We start from the raw sequence: 22,074 nt of genomic DNA on the forward strand, positions 1-22,074 counted from the left end.
TCCTCACTTTCTGACCTTGCACAACTGGCTCAGCCTCTTGGATGTGTGTCAGCAGTGGTAAATCCTCGTGCGTCTGCAGAAACCTCAGTTCTTGTCTCCTCAGAAAAAAGAATTGGATGAAGGAGGCAGAAGGCAGAAGGAGAGACAGAGACCGAGGCAAGTTTTAGAGCAGGAGTGAAAATGGATTAAAAAGCTTTAGAGCAGGAATAAAGGAAGTAAAGTACACATGGAAGAGAGCCAAGCAGGCAACATGAGAGATCGAGGAGACTGTTTGACATTTGACTCGGGGTTTTATATGTTGGCATGCTTCCGGGGTCTTTTGTCCCTTCTCCATGATTCTTTCCTTGGGGGAGGCTGTCCACATGCACAGTGGCCTGCCAGCGCGTGGGAGGACCACATGTGCAGTGTGCTTACTGGAGTTGTGCACATGCTCACTTTGAGGTGTTCTCCCCTTCCAGTTGAATGTTCCTAGAAGGTCATAGACCAGTTAAATGCCACTATTTTGCCTCTTAATGAGCATGCTTGAGCCCACTCGCTCAACTCCTGAGATCTTATCGGGAAGCTGCCAATCACCAGCTTCAGGTGTTTTCTGTCTATTGGGAGACTGCCTTTCCCTGGTGCTGGCTGTGACCAATTATTATTTTAGGCAGACAGTGTAACAACTGCCTGACCATCACCTGATGGTGGCCTGACATTTCCGGGGGAAGGGAGGGGCCTCTCCTGCCCTGCTCACGTCCACCCGACTACCTACTGTAACACTTGAGCTAGCTTGAAAGTCCTTTGCTGCTCTAACATCCCACGATTGCATGGTCTGTGTTCAAGGAGGCTCATTATTTTGACAGCTTTGGCCTTGCTTTGTGTAAAACTCAGCCAACCCATGACTGTTGGTGACCACAGATGGACAGAGAACCCAGTCATGGACCAGCCTCCTTCCCTCCCTATTACCTAATTCCCAACTCCCTTCTGGCAGCCTTTGACATTCTTCTGGTTTGGAATCCATCTGTGGGTCCTGTTTCATCCATCAAATTCCAAATTAGGTTCATCTATTGCCATAACAACAAGTGGACAGCATGAGGTGGCTGGCCTTTTCTACCCCAAAGTGACAACAACTGCGCTCACCATCCAGGAACAGCCTCACCACACAAAGCCACCCATGTTTGCAGACCTCATCATCACTGCCGTGGTGGTCAGAACAGCAGCCACTCCCGCCACTCACTGGGAGGAGCTCCATGAGGCCAGGCTCCACCAGGATTATAGGACCTGCAGAAAGGCATTTGGAAGTGGGTGCTGAGTTACAGTCAGGGTTAGGTGACTTGTGTTTTGACTTTATTATGAGTGTGTCATGTTTCTAGGAGTATGAACATGCTTGGAAAGTGGAGTTGAGACTAAACTATTGGTTCCACCAGAAGGGATGGGATTAGTGGTTCCTGGGCCCTGCCAGCAATGCAGCTGTATAGACAAGCCACAGTGACCTAATCTCCCCAAGTATGAGCTGGCCCCTCCAGCTGTGATGGGGGAGTTCTAGCTGGAGGGTGTGAGACAGATTTGAATGGAATGGGAAAGTCTATGAGTGTCTGTGGACACGACAGCAGAAAGGGGATGGCTGTATTAAAGAGAAAGAAATATACCCGTGATTACAGAGGGGGGCCATGCGTGCAGGTGGCAAGTATCCCTTTGCTCAGGAAAAAAAAAAAGGCAATGGAGAAGATACAGGCACCAAACAATTTAAGAAGGAGGCAATGCCCTTGGGAGAAGCAAAGACCAGCAGAAAACGGGACAGACCACTGTTGTCCAAAGGAAGTGAGTCATGTTCCATTTGCAGAAAAGTGGCTAATAAAAAAAGTTGATAAAATCCGTAAGTTTTAAAATATTTGGTTATTTTCAAAAAAAGGATTAGGGAGGTGTTGAGTCTTCATTTTGAGCAGATTTTCCCTGGTGCTGAGTGGGGTCAAGCTCACATCTTCCCCCACATGGTTCCTTGAGACTTAATGAGGAGGCACATTCTTGTACATATTTCTTCTATTCACCTCATTAATTCCTAGCACATTATTCCAATTGTAGTTAAATCATTAATTGCGTAATTAGTTGATGGTCTAATTTTACTCTCTTCTCTTCCTTTTATCCTTCCCTCCTCCCATTCTATCTCTTTTGGATAGATTTACAAGTGAACAACAACTGAAGCAAAGACATTTCAATAACTCTTTGGTTTATTTTAACCAAACTTTTTCTACGTATTTTTAGATAGTTAAAAAATCAGTAAGGCATTATTGAAAGCATGTTTTTCCAGGCCTTTTGGAGCTTAAAAATTAAAGACAATATGCCAAGGAAAGGATGCAGCTAAATTTTTTAGACAATAAACTTCAAACACTCATATTTCATGTATTTCTTTATATCAAAACTAAACTGAATATTTAAACTAAAATGATAGAGCATGTAAATTCAATTACTTAGCTATCACTCATTCTAAGAATACAAGCATATAAGTGACTCAATCAAAAGAGGATATTTTAAAAATATATAGAAAAATTTATAATTTCTGAAAGGCTCAAATTAACCAGTTTAGAATGTTCAAAATTCAGTCCAAAAGCTGGAAACCAGCTCCTGTAAAATTAGCATATTTTATACAAATGGATGAATCCAGCAAATAATACAAGATCCCTGTGTACTCCTGTGAACTCAACTTCCTTCTGTGTCTTTGTGTCAATACTGTAGCCATAGCATTGCTGATCGAGATACATAAAAGTCCCAGCGATTCTGACTGGATGTGTGGCTGTCTGTCGCCTTTCCCTGCACATCCTGTGTGAGTCCCTCTATATATAGAGAGGAAGTCCGTGTGTGTGTGTGTGTGTGTGTGTGTGTGTGTGTATGTATATATTGGACTTGGCAAGGTTTATTTGGTAGGGCACAGAATCTATCCCCAGGTCCTGAGAGTGCAGTGGAGGGAAAGGGGTGGATTTCAGGGAACTTTCTTGCTGTTTTGGATGCTCTTGGGGAACAGCTGCCGGCCCAGCCAGAGCTGCAGCAAGAGGACAGCATGGCACACATGCTGGGCAGCAGAGCTGCAGGATGTGGAGGGGTGTGTGTTCCAGGAGAGCTCCATGAGCCCCAGCACCAGCACCCTGAGCAGGTGTGTGAGCCAGTGTGCAGTCCTGGCCCACAGGAGGTAGGGCAGTGTGTGGAAATACCAGACGTAGAACTGGTAGTGGAGGAGGGTGGCTGAAGCAGATGCCAATGAAGTTAGAGGTGAAGAGAGTAGAAATGATCTGGCTGGGTGTGAGGGGCTGGAGTAGAACCTTCCTTTTGGAGGAATCCTTCAGCAGGGACAAGATACATTCCCCCATCCTGTGCCACCAGTAGAGGGTAAACAGCAAGAGCAAGGTGAGGTGGGTGGCTAGCAGGGCCAGGTGGAAGGCACGATGCAGGCAGAGGGCCCCTGGGAGGAAGCGCCAGTTCACTATCCAGCAGAATAGAAACTGGCGGCCAAGGTCAAAGGAGCGAGACAGGTAGCCAGTGGGCTTCTCCAGCAGGAAGAGCAGCCCCAGCACCACCTGAAGGCCAACACAGATGCCCAGCTTGGGGAGGGCCCCACGGCAGCCAAACCGTGTGAGGAGAAGAAACAGTAACCCAGGGGCACAGAGCCTCACATTCCTCTTCATGGAGGCTTGCCAGGCTGGAACACCAGCAGCCCCAGCCCCAGCCCTGGGCCAGCAGGAGGCTGATACTGAGGGCACTGAGTCATAGAAGAGTCACAGCACAAAGGTCCATTTGGGGTCTCTGACTTCCCGCAAAGGTGGAGTGAACACAGTAAGAGGCGTGGCACATGAAAAATAAGACGAAGGGAGGTACCTTGTAGGTCTGGTGGTAGATCAAGAAGACAAGCAGCAAGGTGGCCAGGTAGAGCACAGCAAAGATGTTTTGGGCATGTGACTGTCAGTGCCTCGGCCCAGGGGCATAGAACAGCCCCACAAAGTTGGACACAAAACCAGCTGGGTACACAAGTGGTCCACTGTCATCCCGCAGCTGGGTCTAGTCATAGGTACCACTGATGACATCTTCCACCTGGGCCACGTAGGCCTTCTGGTCGATCTCTGTATCTTTCACTAATTTTCAGAGTTCGTAATAAGAGTCATTCAGGTACCTTTAGAGGAACTGGCACAGGATGTGCAAGGAAAGGAGAAAGACAGCCACACATCCAGGTGAGCCAGGTTTGAGAAAACATGGGCAGGGCCAGGTGCAGTAATCCAAGCACTTTGGGAGGCCGAGGCAGGGGGATCACCTGAGGTCAGGAGTTCGAGACCAGCCTGAGCAACATGGCGAAACTCCATCTCTACTAAAATACAAAATTTAGCCAGGTGTGGTGGCAGGTGCCTGTAATCCCAGCTACTGGGGAGGCCAAGGAAGGAGAATTGCTTGAACTTGAGAGGTGGAAGTTGTAGTGAGCCAAGATTGTACCACTGCACTCAGTGAGCTGAGATTGTACCACTGCACTCCATCCTGGGTGAGAGAGCAAGACTCCATCTCAAAGAAGAAGGAAGGAAGGAAGGAAGGAAGGAAGGAAGGAAGGAAGGAAGGAAGGAGAGAGGGAGGGAGGGAGGAAGGAAGGAAGGAAGGAAGGGAGGGAAAGAGAACATGGGCAGATGCAGTACAGATTTGACTCAAAAGCAACTTGTTTCAGTGGGTCAAAGTGATCTATGTACCCTTCTAAAGCACTCAAATGGTTAAGAATGTCACCAGAGGAATCTCCGAGTAAAAACCAAAGCCCAAAAATACTGCCCCCAAAAGAGACTTATCATCAAGAACTTCTAGGTCAATTACACATTTTAAGGTCACCAAAGCAGGAGTATCACTAACGTGAATTTTTTCTTCAGGGCCTGCTAAACAATGACAGTACTCAATTAGGAAAGTAAATGAACTTATTGGGACTGATTTTAAATTATTTCAATTGCTGAATGAGCACTATATTCATTTTCATCATTGTCCCACCCCAGACTTCTGCTAAAGCCCTAGTGTTTCAATTAATTTACAAAAAGTCTTAAAAAGCCAGTTAATTCTCATTTCACACTCAAGTGAATCAGCTTTTACTTTGAGTTTCCAGAATAACAAAGTAAGTCTTTGATATGCTTTGGCTGTGTCCCCACCCAAATCTCATCATGAATTGTAGCTCCTGTAATCCCCACATGTTGTGGGGGGGACTCAGTGGGAGGTAACTGAATCTCAGGGGTGGATTTTTCCCATGCTGTTCCCATGATAATGAATAAGTCTCATGAGAGCTGATGGTTTTGTAAAGGGAAGTTCCCCTGAAAGCACTCTCTTGCCTGTTGCCATGTAAGATGTGCCTTTGCTTCTCCTTCGCCTTCCACCATGATTGTGATGCCTCCCCAGGCATGTGGAAGTGCGAGTCCATTAAACCTCTTTTTCTTTGTAAATTACATAGTCTTGGGTATTTCTTCATAACAGTATGAAAATGAACTAGTACAGCCTTAATGAAAATTGCCCTTTGAGCGTAAAAATTACAGGGCCAGAGCAAATCTTTCAAAAGCAAGCAATCTTGGATTTTGTCTACAAGTTGTGATTAATCCACCTGGGACAAGAAAGAATATGTGTTTTCAAATGGCCACCTGTCTGTTGCTATAAATAGTATTTTCAAAAGTAAGGGATGTGGGAGTAGAGCAGTAGCATTTAGTCAGCTTAATTTATTAACACACTTAGTGTGTACTCTAAATGTACTCTGAATGCAGGTGCCTGAGGTGCCAGTCTTCTGAGATGTGCTGGACCTGAGAAAGGGGCAAGGGGTAGTGGGTCCTTAGGGACTCCAGGTACTTTGAGCCATGGCAGAGCTCGACGGTCATCCTTGTCTTCCTAACACACAGTCCTGTGAAGCTGTCCCAACCATCTTCCAGTAAAGTCACAAGCACAGGAGGAAAGAAGTCCAACAGATTTGGGAGATGTAGGAGAAATACATGGAAAAAAAACATGGACTATTTCCATTTCAATAAAACTTCTTTGAGCATCTGAGCATCTTTTGTCACTACATTTTTGTCCCCTTGCAAATTTGGTGTGGGTACATAAATCTGCTTCCATGAAGACTTACTGAGTTGCCCTTCTGCTAGAACTTGAATTTCAAGCGAGGAATGCAGGGCTAAGGAATACCTGTGATGCTGTGGATGGCCCAGGCAGAAGGTCAGAGCCCACCCAACTGTAGAGCCCCATATCTCCTGGCCGCCAGACGTGCCAACTTTGAAATGAAATAAAAACCAATAATCTATTCTGTCCATTTTAGGTATGAAAGGAAAATAAAATCTTTGCACCCCAAACTCATTATGCCAAGAAGAAAGTTAAGCTTGGTAACTAAGTCATGCAAAAAAGAAAAAGAAAAGAAGAAAACTTGCCTTCATTTTTGTTCCCACACAAATGGCTGCAATGACAGAAGGCCACATATCTCCCTAGGTGGCCTCCCTCAGAAATTGCTCACATGGAAATTTTGTATGGGCTCCCAAATATTTCAGAATACATATCCCCCTTATAACCCATAACCCTAAAGCAGAGTTCTATGGACTCTCACCTAACAGTGTAAAGTAGTAGCTTATCTTCACAGGCAGGGGACAAAAACACGACTAGAATGCCCCCTCCCTCTGCCTACTCTGAAACAAATGCACATTTGACTTCTTCCTCTACTTTGTGTTTACCTTATCCTGTATAAAATGCGGACTTACTGAATGCAGATTTACAAGTGCAGATCTACAAATGCATAATTAACTGTTTCTCTACCCCCTCTTTTCACATGTGAAAAGTGAATTCAGCCAGTGCTAATCAAAGCCTCACTAGAATGTAACACTCAACTCATCGTCTACCTTCCTCCCCTTCTTTTCCTCCTTCCCTTGCTGCTCACTCTTTGCCCTTTAAATATGGAAGTCCTCAAAACCTTCTTTGGAAAAAGCCCTGACCACAAATCCTATTATGACCTGTGTCTCTTTCTCCTGGACGCATCCTCAACCTTGGCAAAATAAACCTCTAAATTGATTCAGATCTGACTCAGATACGTTTTGGTTTACATAGTCCTCTCAGTAAAGGTAATACATTGTTTTCCTAGTTAAATTTACAAAAACCAGGACAATCGAAGGCTTTTCACTGGACACACGTGGGGTAAATCCGGAGTGCCAGGCTGAGGTTGGTGTGATGTGGAGGTAGTGGGAGTTACCACGAACCTCTGCTTTCTCCTGAGCAACCCAGAAGTTCAAAAGGAGTTTTTGCACAGATTCTTACCTACATGTACTTGAGTTGTTTTCTCTAGTTTAACTGCCTGATAACTTGCCTCATAGGTGAACTTTTACAAAGTAAAAAGGCAGGCTTAAGGAAACAAAAAGATAAAACTGCTTATCCAGAATGAGACCAAATCTGAAACTGGATTCTATTCGACTGCCATTACTAATTCAAAGAACCACTGGAATCTAAGACTGAAATATCTCCACTCCTCTGTTTCTGTCCCTTGCTCTCCCATACCAAAGTTTGGGGTCTAAAAAAGGAAGCCAAATTCAACAGGGACATATATTTTAGAAGAAAAACTCATTTTATTTCAAACTTCATTTTATTAAACTCAAGGTATTTGTCTCTAGTTGATCTGATGACTCAAAGGTTTCACGTTGGCCTCCGCTGAGGGCTTTGGAAAGCCTCACATGCCCACAGAGGATGCAGCTGATAAAACAGAGACGGCCAGAGACGGTCACTTATCCCAACATCAATGGGTGCTTTCAGTTGATTCAGATATAATTGAAATGCCTCATTTGCATTGAGTTCGCCAGTGCAGGAAAACACAGAAAAGAAGTGTCGGCCTTGCCCCAGGTTATAAACAGCGTCCGGGTTTTTCATGAATTACATCTTATGACTGTCTCTAAATTTAAGAAAATGAATTGTCTAGCCACCAATGTGCGCAGATCTCATTTCATTTTCATTCAATATCCACTCAGCAGACAGAAGATAAAAACCAAATGAACAGATCAGCAGACTCCATACAGAAGAGAAGACATTCCCGCCAGGGCATAGCCCACACAGTCCCCACCCCATCCCCTCACAGCAGCAAAAGTGTGCTTTAAAACAGCAGATTTCTCTGGCAGCTGTGTGTTTGTAATCACCAAAAGAAATATGTCCCCCACAATAAGCTCAAAACCATCATGTATGTATGGAACGATTAGGTGCAGATGTTGACTCTTGTACAAATATTTTACTATGGATTCAATTATTAAACTTTTGCCATACTTAATCACATAAACTATGCTTGAAGAGTATGCCTCTTTTCAACACAGCAAATGATGGGTGATGCCTGGATTAAAGGAGGGATAGGACCATGTGCCGCTGTATATTGGGGAAAAATTCATTTTCTTCCTAAAATGACCCCATAGGGTGATACAAGAGTGACTGGAGTCATTTTATTAAAATGATTAGTGTAAGGCCGGGCGCGGTGGCTCAAGCCTGTAATCCCAGCACTTTGGGAGGCCGAGACGGGCGGATCACGAGGTCAGGAGATCAAGACCATCCTGGCTAACACGGTGAAACCCCGTCTCTACTAAAAAAATACGAAAAACTAGCTGGGCGTGGTGGTGGGCGCCTGTAGTCCCAGCTGTTTGGATGAACAGAGGCAGGATGGTGCACTTCCGGGTTCTTCTTCACCACCAACTCTTCCCATGTGTGCGAGAATGCAGCTGATGGCCGGAAAGGTGCAGATTAATCAGGCATGCACCAGGTGATGTCAATCCGAGGACACCAAGCTTTACCTGGTGGCACCTGCGGAGCGTCCCCCCTCCCCCGACATGCCCGTGCCCCGCCTATTGCCCTTCCACTACTAAAAAAGTCGCTCCCAGCAGATGCGCCGGGGGTGGGCTTTCTCAGCCCCCACTCTTGTCGGGACTGTATTAGAAACTCCCCCCAACCCAGCTCCGGTCCCTGAAGCTAGATGACCAAAGAATAAATTTGCAGTTTTGCTTTTAGCCTTGCCTACTCGCTGGTTCTTTTGTGCCCACTCTGGTGGTCTTAGAAAAACAAATCACCAGCTACTCAGGAGGCTGAGGCAGGAGAATGGCGTGAACCCGGGAGGCGGAGCTTGCAGTGAGCTGAGATCCGGCCACTGCACTCCAGCCCAGGCGGCAGAGCGAGACTCCGCCTCAAAAAAAAAAAAAAAAAAAAAAAATAAAATAAATAAATAAATAAATAAATAACTACAAAAATGATTAGTGTGAAATAAGGCAAAACTTTTAGATGCGCGCGCACGCGCACACACACACACACACACACCACGCTAACATCCATGCCTTTCATTATTACAGTTAATTAGTAGAGTAGATTTTACTTAGAAGGGCTTAGTTGACAGATTTGTTTAGAGCATTTCCCCCTCTATGGAGCTAGAAATATCATTGTAAATGTGGCGGTTAACAACATCTCTATCTGCTGTTAAGAAAGTGTTGACACAGATGTTTGGCTAATCATTTATAGCAAATAGTTATTCCCATAAAGGCTAAGATTAGTCGGAATTGGCATGCACTTCTTTCTTCTGTGAGTCTCATTTGATTATGGATGATGTTTTGTTAGAGTGTATCCATGCAACCTCATAAATGATGTAAAACCCAAGAAAAACACAGACTCTGTGCCAAAACCGAATTAAATACACATCAGAAAAATGTGAGTCTGATTCAGGTTCAGGTACCATGAAACTTGCCTTGGTCTATTGTTGTTAAAACCTTTAGGAAAACTATAAAAAGCAAGCTTGACATTAATATCAATTTAAAGTTGGCATGGCTGCCAACAGTTATTCCACATGAAGCTCAGCTGGCTGCATCGTCTCCAGCACAACATATGGTGGCAGCAATTGCAGCCTCCAAAAGCTGTGAAAAATGGCCCACGCAGACTGGGCAAGGAAAAGCCGTCTTATCTGTATAGATGTGCTGCCACTGTCAGCATTTTTCAAATGATGAGCACAGACACGTCTGGGAGTTGGATGTGGAGGTAGTTGTTCCTCCCCCTTGCGCTCTGGGTGAGCAGTTTCAGAGTCTCTTATCAGTGCCATACTCCCTTTCTCCTTCCATCAACTGACCCCAAGAGGTCTATTCAGCACGCCACCACCTCTCTTCTCTCCTTTGCCACCCCCTCCTCACACAGATTCTAGGAAATGCAAGTAGAACTATCCATAGGATTATTTCTGGAGCCTCTCAAGGAATCTGGAAGTCCTCTATCTTATTTCTCTACTATCCACAGTCCCAGGAATGGGGTTTAGGATAACAAGGGCAATACCAAAGCCCAGTCAAGCACTGGGGCCTCCAACCAGGAAAACATCTATTCATTTGTGACTTGAAACATCATGTATTCATACGGTATGTGCCTGCTACTGGGAAGCATTCTACCAGGTGCTGGGGGAGAGGGGAGAGGGACAAAGACCTGGATGTGAAATGGTTGCATAAACTTCATCTGCCTGCCTGTCCACTAGGGAACTGAATCATGGACACCAGAAAGCAAAGTCACAAAGGGAAAGCAGGTAGAAGGTGTGGAGAGTTGAAACTCTTGAGTATCAGGTGGGCTAATAACCATTTACCCTGGCAAGGAAATAACTGACATCATGTGAGTCGGAGAGAAAGCCAAGTTAGCTTCCCCCAGGGGAGAAGGCTAAGCCATTAACATTGTGAGTGCACAGAGCACCCAAGTTTGTTGAGGAACCCCATCCTAACGCTGAAACCACTACTTATCACAGGAGCGTCTCATGTACAGAAATCTAAGACTCTGACTCCCCTCTTGAGAGTTTTTATTTGTATGAAAATATAGCGTCCCATCCAAAATTAATACTGACACTTAATCTCCACTGTGGTGGAAGTACAAGGTGGAGCCTTTTAGGAGGTAATTAACAGGGTTCCACCCTCATGATGGATTAGTACCTTATGAAAGGGCTGAAGAGAATGAGCTTAAGGCCCTTTTTGCCTTTCTGTCCCTTCTACCAAGTGAGGACAGAGCATTTTTCCCCTCCTAAGGATGCAGCAACAAAGCCCATCTTGGAAGCAGAGACTGTGCCCTCATCAGACACCAAACCTTGATCTTAGACTTCCCAGACCCTAGTGCAATGACAGAATAAATTTCTGTTCTTTATATATTAACCACATGGACTAAGACAGCACCTCACACAATCTTCCTCCATCTCTATCTCCCAAATGCAAGTTAAGCTGCTGCTATGCCATGTAACTTAGCCCAGTGCTCCCCAGCACTTTTCCGTTATAAACTTCTATATATGTCAATCTCAACAAGGAACAAAAGAGGCATGCTCTTTTATTTTAAACAAAATCTGTAGGGAAGAGAGGAGAGAAGAATGGGCAAGCAAACACACTCAGACCTTTACATCTTGTTCTGAATGCTTTTACATTTGTATTTACTTTCAAGATACTTAATAGGGTCAGCTTCTAATCTACACTCTTCATTACCTGATAACTCCTGGTCCTCCTTGAAGACTTGGCTCAGAAGTCAGCAACTGCAGGCCTCTTTGGCCTCTGGGCATCCTTAGCACCCATTCATACATCTACTAGGGACTTATTAGATGGTGTTGACTCACTTTTCCTTTCCCAGCAGACTGAAGTTCTTAAGAGAGGATAACAATGCCTTTAGCAACATTTTGTGACAGCTCTGTGCAATCAAACTGGTGACAATGACAAAAACGTTGTACACCTGCACTTCCCAATTGGCAGCCACCAGCCACATGTGACGATGGAGCATTTGAAATGAAATGTCGAGGATGTGACTGAGGAACTGAGTCATTTTTCATTATATTTCATGCTAATTAATTTAAATGTATATCTCAATCACTGCACATGGCTAATGACCCTCATACGGGATCGTGCACCTCCTGAAGCTCCTATACTGCTTGGAAGAGGGAACCTGGCCCACTGTTAACAAAATAAACTGACCTTAGGAGCTAAAACCTATCTTAGTTCTTTGCTTAAATGGCAAAACCTTCTGAAATATCAGGGAAGTTACTCATCTCCATCTTTATTCATTTTCCACACATTTGACCAATTGCCCTGTGCCAGCCTGGTGAGACTGCTGTCTTACTAGACTTCCATTCCATGCAGGGTCTCTCCACAGAAGTGCATGTGAACAGAGACCTGTGCCTCGTGTGGGAAGATCTGGAGGGGAGGCTGTGTGCTCCAAACAGAAGCCCAGTACCTGAAAAGGCCCCTAAAGTCCTGGTGAGTGAAAAGGGGAGTCTGGTTTTGAAGGCAGCAGTGGAAGAGGCGGTCTTCAAACAATGCAGGGCCCTACAGGCATCAGAACATTTGCATTCTACTTTAAGCACAGTGGGAAGCCATTGGAGGACCCTGCCAGGGGCACAACGTAATGTTCCTGAGGGTTTAAACCTCCTCTTCTTGCAGTTGGGAGAACACTAGACACCGGTGGTAGGGCAGGAAGGAGAGCAGGAAGGCAGGTGAGGTACCCTCCCCAGTGGTCTGGGGACAGAACTGGCCTGGCCAGAAGGAGGAAGGCAGAGGGACAGAGCCAATAGGATGTCTCCAGGTTGAGCTGGAGCACTGGGAACTCCAGACACAGAGATGCCTCCTGCAGGGAGGTTGGAGTGGGTGGCAGAGCTGATTACTTAGAAGCGCAAGATTTCAGCATTGCCAAGGTGGATGGAGGGAAGAAATGTTGGTGATCCCCAAGGGACATCTATGTGGGCATCTATGTGGGCATCTACGTGTCAGGTGAAAGCAAGCAGGGAGACGTCCAGAAGAGCTGACCTCAGCAGCCACCACCACCCTTTGCTCTGAGATGTAAAGCCTGTTAACACAAGAAGACACTGTGATGGGAGCAGTCCAGTCACATGCCTCTTTCTCTCTCTCAAAGATTACGGGAGAAGGTCTGCCCAGTGACTGAGGTTGGATCCCAAAAGCTTGGCACAGGGCTGGTGACCTACTGGGGTGCGCAGGATGGCTGCAGCACTTTAAATCCCCCTGGCGCTCTATTTCCCATGGACTGAACCCTTAGATATAGTTGTTGAGAAGAACTGGGATGCCCCCCAAATTTTCTTAAATTTTATTTCTCACAGCGGACTCTCAGCAATGAGATAAATTTAGATTCCCTGTTAAGCAACCCACCATGGTAATTGTGCAAGTATGATGTTTTAAATTACACTTTTATTATCTTGCCTTTCTCTTCCAACTTCTAATTCTCCTTTCTCATCACTCTCTGGTTGTTCCTGATCTGTAACCCTTCCTCCTCACAGGACAGTCATTAAATGGCTCCAATCTCCAGTAAATGGTGGAAAGAATGAATGGGTTTGGCTTTAAACACTCCTAAGTAGACAGTTGGGAAGTGGTCGAAAATTAAAACCAGGCAGCTTAATGATATTAATATGATCTGTTCGAAAAAATGAGCCTCAGCCCCTTGTCTCTGGGCTTGGCTTTGTCTATGACCTCAGAGCTCAGAGGGAACAACTGGGAAGGGGAGGCTGTTGGTGACCAGAACCCCCAGCAGAGGAAACCACGCAGTAGGGCTCCTCTCTAGTCCCCAGATAGCTTCGCTCGCCTCACATGGAAACAGGAAATCCAGCTTCTTCAGGTCAGAATGGACAGTCAACGGTTCCCACAGAGATGAGGCTGGTGGAGGCTGAGCGGATAATCCCTCAGCATCTCTCCAGCACCTTTTTCCCAACTCTGCCTGAATACGGAGAGCTGCAATCAACCCACATACACCCCAGGCAGCCCGTTGGGGCTAATAATTTTACTTGCTGGGATCTCACTGAAAACTTTACAAACGGAGGAACTTTTACAAATTTGCCATCAAGAATTCAGAAAGCGCACTCAGCTACAGCCTGGTGAATACAATGGCCTGGTGCAAGGATGTGATATTCATACCCAAATGTCTCAGTGTGAGGATTTGGCGTTGATCATTTCTTTTGATTTATCATTGAGGGCAAACAAAAGGTGAATTATATTAACATCCTGTCAAGAATAGCAGTGCCACGATTGTTTGTCATTTCAATGCCCCAAATATATCGAGCACCATATCAACCACAGACAACAGGGAAGGCTAAAATGGACCCTTTTAAAATTATGCATAAAATGGTAACTTTCTACCAACAATGCCGATTATTTTGATCTCTAGAACAGGAGGCAGGCAGGAGGGAACGCATTTTGTCAGACATAAAGACTTTTCCAGGTTGTCCTCATTGGCATCTTCAGATGCATTCTACTCACACTAAAACAAATCTGTTCAGACTCATTGATTCCCCAGTCACACATGGATCATCCTAGTAGCACAGGAAAGATCTAAAGCAAGTACAGTCCTAATGCCCCTAATGAGAATGAAGTGAACAAGGGAGGCAAAGTTCTAAGATAGCCCCTGAAAGTCTCCATTTTACCCTGGCCCCAGTATACACAAATTGTCACCCAGTTATTAAATCAATTACTAATCTAGGTTCTGCTGTGAAGAGATCTTGCAGATAAAATCAAAGTCTTGAAGATGAATCCAATAAATTGACTTCAAGATACAGAGATTTTCCTGGGTGGCCCTGATCTAATCAGGTGATGAGGCTCTTCCTGAAGAAAGATATTTGAGGGTGATGGGAATTCAACATGAGGGAGATTCTCTACTGCTGGTTTGAAGGTGGAAGGACCCATGTGGCAAGGAATGTGGGTGGCCTCTAAGAGCTGGAGTTCTCATTCCTACAGCTAGGAGGAACTGAGTTCCACCAATAACCTGCATGAGGCAGAAACAGATTCTTCCCAGAGGCTCCAGAAATGAAAAATGTCCAGCCAGCACCCAAATTCACTGCACAAAACCTTTAGCAGAAAATCCAGCCTCATTGCGCTCTGACTTCTGACCTGTAAGATCTATGAACTAATGAACAGTTATTGGTTTCAGTAATTAAGTTTGTGGTAACATTTACATAGCAAAAGAAAACTACAAATTCTGTTTTGGAGCTAACAGATAAAGACTTCTAAGCAGATGCCGTGGCCACACAACGTCTATGCTCAACCTCGGTTTCCTCACCATACCGGTGTGGCAACGCCTGTTCGTCATGCCTCATTGGGAAGGGGCGAGGACTGTCGAGAAAATGCTTAGAAGACTCTCATAAAAATAGAAGTTGCCACCAAAGGTAGAATAAATCCTACTCTTGTTGTCAATGAGTATAAGTAATTAACGGTCATTCTCATTTTCACTGTTGGAGACATTTCTTTTTTTACCACAATGTTGTTTGAAAAAATATAGTACTAGGAAAATAGCCTTTCCCAGGCAGCAATGCTTGGAAGGTGGGCATTCATTGAGATGTTGGTGGTTGTTTCTTGAAGCAGGATGCCAAGGTCTAATAATCATCACATTCTCAGAGAGTCACAGAATATCAGAGATGAAAGGTCCTGAGAGGTCCTGCAGTGGAGGAACTTGCTCAGTATTAACCAACCTGGCACTTTTTTCCTCCCTGAACCAAAAAGCACTCTCCTCCAGCCACTCGGCTGAATCTCATGGAAATGGAGTGGTCCATGGAACCCACTTTGAGGAGCTGGTTGAGAAGCTAATGAAAACAAACAAATGAAGATCTGCAGACTCTCTGTAGCAGGCGATCTGGTCCTTCCATCACGTGGGGCTATGAGAGTCCCTGCAGCCCATCTAGGCCCCAGAGCTCTCTGCCAGCTTTCAGACATCTGCCGCCCCCCTTTGTCCTTGAACCTCAATGTTCCAGGCATCTGGGCAAACAAAATGAGCTCTGGTAACAATATTTAAGGTGAGTGGCACTGCCCTTCAATACATGGGAAAATGTACATCCTCAACATATTCACTAAGAAGTTAAAGGCATTTTTAGTGGGAAAATATTTGGCTAGATAAGAGAATGAAAATTCACTGTCCTTAAAAAAAAACCCCACCTTTTAACTTATCCAAATTCCACAAAAATAAACACTTTGTCTACTTGCAAATAAAAGATGTGGCATTTAAAACAAGACCTGCTCTGCCAGATAAAGAAGTATACTGTAAATCAACAGGAATTTATATTGTATGGCCTTGGGCCAAGACAATAGGAGATCAAGGCAACAGAGAAGACAGTCCGGAAATGGCCTCTCACACGCAGGGACTAACATATGAGCAATATGACTTAAAAAGATGAATTACTCAATAACAAAGTCTATAAAACTTGCTAAGTCTTTGGCAAAAGGAAAAACAAAGTTAATCACCAACTCATCTTATTTTAAAATAAATTTCAAATGGAAAACAAATTTAAGTATAACCTCTAAATACACCAAAAAAAAAAAAAAAAAAAAAAAACATAAATATTTAATCCCGGGGTTAAGAAAGAACTTTTCTACCTAATCCCAGAAGTGAAAGCACAAAAATAATTGCTGGATTTGACTACATATAAATTTCCATATTAAAGAAAAACATAAATGAAAAGGCAAAGAAAAATGGAAAAAAATTATTTGCAACATTTATGAAAGACAAATGTTTACTGTTATACAGATGTAAATGAATAAGAAAAAGTTGAATTCCCCAAAAGGAAAACGGACAAAAGACAGGAATAGGCAAAGTAAACTGAAACACAAATGGCCAATAAATATGTGAAAATATATTTGACCTCACTGGTAATTAAATAAATGGAAACAAAATAATGAGTTATCTGTCCAATAGGGCATAATAAAAATGAGTGATAATCCTTCCTGCTGGTTTGGTTATGGGAACTGAGTCAGTTGAAGGGAGGGTAAATTTTAAAATTTCAGGAAGACAATGTAAGAAAAATAAATCAAAACTTGGAAATAGGCAAAAGGATGGCTCTGTCTTTCCACATTCTCATTAAGGGTAACTGCCTTTGCTTTGCCTTCCTATTTTCTATTGATCAGAATCTACCACAGCCATATGAGGGTCCCTGGTATTTTAACACACAGAACACTGACAGCAATGCCCATGAATCTTGTCTGGTGTTGACACAAAGGAACAACGCCCCGTAGACTTGGAAAGGACTGCAGCCCGAGCATCATGGTGTCCTTGCATGACTGAATGACCTTCTGCTGAGGCTTCTGCGACCTCTTTCTGCACTCTGTCCCCATGCTGCTGCAACCTCACTGTCCTGCTGGCTGTCGCACTGCATTAGAGAAATACATCTTTGATATTTGCTCTGTGTGTGTTTGTATGAAAGTCATGTTTGTAAACTTTTAAAAATGATACTTCGACAGAAATTTGGCAAATATATATCAGAGTTCTCAAGCGAGTACCTCTTTTCCACAACAGCAGTGTCGCTTCTAGAATTTTCCCTCTGAATAGAATTAGATAGAAGTGGAGAGACATCAGCAAGGAAGTTCAGGTAGCTTTGTCTTATGATGATAGTTAAAAAAAAAAAAAAAAGTCACTGATTCTCAACCTAGGTGGATTTTGTCCTGCAGGGGACATTTGGCAATGTCTAGTGACAGTGTTGATTGTCACAGCTGAGGGGAAGGGATGTTTCTGACACCCAGTGGGCAGAGACCAGAATGTGAAGCCACATCCTGCAGTGGCCAGGACAGTGTCCCCGAGAAGGATGGGTTGACCCAAACTGCCCATGGTACCGAGGCTGAGAAACCCTCACTTAAGGTACCACCATAGGGATTAGGAAGGATACATTAAAGTGGAATGTTTCACAACCACTTTAATTATGATATGAATTTTTTTAAAAAACTACAATATTGTCCGTATATATTTATGTTTAAGACTTCTTGTTAAGTAAAAACATTATAAAACTATATTTGTGGTGGTCATATGATCAGAAAAAATACATTAATTAAAATTTCAGATGTAAATAATATGACATCTTTCATGTTTTCCATAGAATGAATACATTTTTGTATGTATGTATATATACAGAGAGAGGGAGAAAGAGAAAGTAGCATATAAATAAAAACACATACATTTTATTATCTATTACAGTATTTATTCTTCTGCACACTTCTCAGTTCACGTATATACGGGAGCTTTCTTACATCCTGCACGGATGCCTGAGGTTCCACCACTAAGGAGTCTGGTCTCTAAGTGAAGAGGTCGTTAAAGCTGTTTGTGTAAAGCCTGTGTCTTGGAGACAGGGCGTTAAATCTTTATCAGTCACATGCACTAGGTATGAAATGGCCGATTGGATTGGGTGGCGTGCCTGTCACTCAGCACCGCCTTGGGACCAGACCGCTTTGGTGACCCAGCTGGAGAGGTGCTCCAGAGCTGGGCTGACCCTGAGAAGGCTCCATCTCAGAGCAGCACAGGGAGGAGATGAGGCCCCGCTGCTTTCCCGAGGGCCAGGCCTCATGTCAAATTGCAGAAACAGACTGAGCACAGAGCCATGGAGAGCCGAGGAGTGGGCAGGCTTGTCCATTCCAGCTTCCACCTCTGCCTCTGATCCTCATCTGTGGAATCAGGGCGGTGAACCAGAAGCCCCTGGAGTTTTTCAGTGCTCTGATCCCGTGAATTCCTCCTCTGTCCCCGCGATTTCGCAATGAAGGGATGGTTCCCATTCTCACCACGTGCCTGTTGAAACTGTTTGCTCAGCCTGACAACTTTCTTCTGTTACTTTCAAATGATCACAGGCTCCCAGGAGGAAAGTTTAGGTAAACCTGTCTTCAAGTGCTGCGTCCTAAAATTCCCAAAGAACTGTCCATCTTTGAAGGGCTCTCAGGACCTGGGACGTGTGACTACGGACATCCGGGGATCAGTCAGCGCTGCGTCCTGGGGAGAAGGAGGTGCTGGGTTGCTGGCTCCAGGCTGCATCCCCTCCTCTGGGTCTGTGCTGGTCCTGCACTTCATAGCATGATTTTCCCCTTATTCCTTAAGGCTCAACAAGCCTTCTAATGCTCTCCATCACTTTGTCCTGGGAGTCGGATGTTTGCCTGGTTTATTAGTGCATGTGAATGCCTATCCCAAATTGCTATGTGATTTTCAAAATGCTGAATTCTGTAGATTCTTTGAGATCAGTGACTTTCACTCTCTCAAGCCATTTCCATTGGGCTGAACTGGGAAGTATGATGGTGAGAGAAAAGAACACCTCTGTAAACAGCAACAAAACAAGACAAGAAAAACCTCCACAGTGTCTTGAACTTCACACACTTGTGCAAGGTTAGAGCCAGTGTTCTCAACCCTGGCACTACTGACATGTTAGGCGAGACAATTCTTTGTGTTTGGAGGCCACAATTTATTTTTTTCAAAGTGTATTTTCACCAACTGTAGCACCAGCCTCACTCCATTTCTCCCACCTTCCAAGACAATTAATTAAGACACTCAATCACAGAATTACACCCATTTCTGGACAGCACTCCATCTGACCATGGCCTGTGTATTAGTCAGGGCTCTCTAAAGGGACAGAACTAATAGGATAGATGTGTACATGAAGGGGAATTTACTAGGAGAATTGGCTCACATGATCAGTATTGTAGGGTATTTAGCAATGTCCCTAGGCTATACCTACTAGATACCGGTAGCACTGCCCTTAACCCCCATTACAGGATGAAAAGTCAAAAATTTAAAAATGTCATATCTAGGGCAGCACAGGGATCCATGCGCCCTGTTGAGCAATGGCCTTCACTGTGGAGGTGCAGAAGGAGCCCAGAGCTCGTCTCTCGTCTGTGGAGATGGATGCCTCCTCTTGGTAGCCTGCAAGGATGTGGTTGGTCCCAGACCATAAGTCTGAAGAGTCATCAGTCCCGTTGAGCAGTAGACCATAGCTGGGAAGGTTTATAAAAACTGGTCCAGTACATACATGCAAGCGTTACAAGTGATCATCTTTGTGGTAGAAATTGTGATTATTAGGAATGATAATATGTTCTTTTTTGTATTCATGCATGCAACCTAAATTGTCTGTTTATTCGTTTAGTAATTTTTTAAGAGCTCAAGAAATGGAAGAAATGAGAGAGATGTTTCGTATACTCTTAGGTGACGTGGCAAACACACCTAAGGTCACCCCTCCCCAGTGATCTATGTTTTGGATAATCCACTCCCCTGAGCATAAAGGGGCTTATGATGTAATTCCGGATAATAGAATACAGCAAATGCGATGGTTCCATCCGATGTGAGATTCTGCCTTAGCAAGTGGGGGCAAGAGAGACTCCCTCTTGCTGACTTGTGTAAGAAGGCTGCTGTCCTGTAGGAAGGACTGTGAGAGGCCACATGGCAGGATCCTTGGGAGCCCCTGGATGCTGAGAGTGGTCCCCAGCTGATGTGGTTTGGCCGTGTCTCCATCCAAATTTCATCTTGAATTGTAGCTCCCATATTTCCCACGTGTTGTGGGAGGGACTCAGTAGGAGATAACTGAATCATGGGGGTGGTTCCCCCATACTGTTCTCATAGTAGTAAGTGTCACAAGATCTGATGGTTGTATAAGGGGAAAGCCCTTTTGCTTGGCTCTCATTCTCTCTTGCCTGCTGCCATGTAAGATGTGCCTTTTACCTTCCACCATGATGATGAGGCCTCCCCAGCCATGTGGAACTGGGAGTCCATTAAACCTCTTTTTTTTTCTTATAAATTACCCCATCTCAGGTATGTCTTTATCAGTAGTGTGAAAATGAACTAATACACCAGCTGCCCGCCCCCCAAAAAAGGATCTTCAGTCCTACAACCACCAACAACCTAAGAGAGCCTTTGACAGGACCACAGCCCTGACTGACCCAATTGTAGCCTGCTGAGACCCAGAGCAGAGGCCACAGCTGGGCTCTGCTTGAACTTCTGACCTACTGAGAGCAGAGGTAACTGGTGTGTGATATTCTAAGTCACTAGGCTGTGGTCATTTGTTATGCAGCCACAGGCAACAAACACAGACAGCTTCCCTCTCCTTTGAGGACACATCAGCCAAATGCCTTTCATAAGTATTGCAGCTACCTCTAGGCTAAGAGAATGTGAACCCTTGAGTATTCAGTACCTGCCAGATCAGAACTTACAGGACATTGAGGGGGACATGCAGCCTGGAAGACCTGGAAGCTGATCTGGTACTTGCAGCTCTGCCTTGATGGACTCCTAGGGACACAAGCAATGCCACAGAGCACCAACCCCAGACAGGGACACCCTGTGATGGTGGGGGCAGGGGGCAAGGCAAATCAATACCCCTCAGTAATCTGGTCCGTTCACAAATGAAAACAAGAAGTGGTCAATACCACAAATATGCCTAGGCATCCCCCACCCCTGGTGAATGTGAGCAGCTGCTGCTTTTTCACCAATTGTAGCATCAGCCTCACTCCATTTCTCCCACCTTCCAGGACAATTAATTAAGACATTCAATCACAGAATTCCTCCCATCTCCAGACAGCACTCCATCTGACCATGGCCTGTGTATTAGTCAGGGTTCTCTAAAGGGACAGAACGAATAGGATAGATGTATATATGAAGGGGAGTTTATTAGGAGAATTGGCTCACATGATCACAAGGGGAAGTCTCACAATAGGCCGACTGCAAGCTGAGGAGTCAAGAAGCCAGTCTGAGTCCCAAACTTCAAAGGTAGAGAGGCTGATAGCACAGCCTTCAGTCTGTGGCTAAAGGCCTGGGAGCCCCTGGCAAACCACTGGTGTAAGTCCAAGAGTCCAAAAGCTGAAGAACCTGGAGTCTGATGTTCAAGGGCAGGAAGCATCCAGCATGGGAGAAAGATGAAGGCTGGAAGACTCAGCAAGTCTGCTCATTCCAACTTCTTCTGCCTGCTTTATTTTAGCTGCCGTGGCAGCTGATTAGATGGTGCCCACCCAGCTTGAGGGTGGGTCTGCCTCTGCCAGTCCACTGACTCAAATGTTAATCTCCTTTGGCAACACTCTTACAGGCACACCCAGGAATAATCCTTTGCATCCTTCAATCCAACCAAGTTGACACTCAATTGTATCCATCACAACCTGTTTCCTTGACTCTCCCCAAGATCACCTCACATAAGCCAAACCCTCCAAGTCTTTCCCAAGGCCCTCTCACTGCTGCTGCTGAGCTGCTGCTGGCTCCCAGTGGTGCACAGCCTTCCTTGTTGTGATGAGCCAGTCGATGGCCTCAACTTTGCTGGGCTACAGGTATGTTCCTGGTGGCCTCTGGATGACATCACTGACAAGATTATGACCAAGCTAATTTTGATGCACCCCAGTTTCAGCATAA

The 22,074-nt window shown here is 44.8% G+C and overlaps 1 long non-coding RNA gene and 1 pseudogene across 1 annotated transcript; both read right to left on the reverse strand.

Annotated features, from left to right (window-relative positions):
- Positions 1 to 2,956: 2,956 nt before the first annotated feature.
- LOC111546772 lies at positions 2,957 to 17,054 on the reverse strand (annotated as a pseudogene).
- Positions 17,055 to 17,614: 560 nt separating this feature from the next.
- LOC111546760 lies at positions 17,615 to 21,072 on the reverse strand. The gene is made up of 2 exons (XR_003309704.1): positions 20,892 to 21,072; positions 17,615 to 18,974 (listed from the first exon to the last, which is right to left on the reverse strand). It is a non-coding gene; the product is annotated as an uncharacterized LOC111546760 (long non-coding RNA).
- Between the last annotated feature and the right edge of the window lie 1,002 nt (positions 21,073 to 22,074).

The sequence above is a fragment of the Piliocolobus tephrosceles genome, chromosome 4 (genome assembly GCF_002776525.5).
Source record: "Piliocolobus tephrosceles isolate RC106 chromosome 4, ASM277652v3, whole genome shotgun sequence".
Taxonomy (NCBI): Eukaryota; Metazoa; Chordata; class Mammalia; order Primates; family Cercopithecidae; genus Piliocolobus; species Piliocolobus tephrosceles.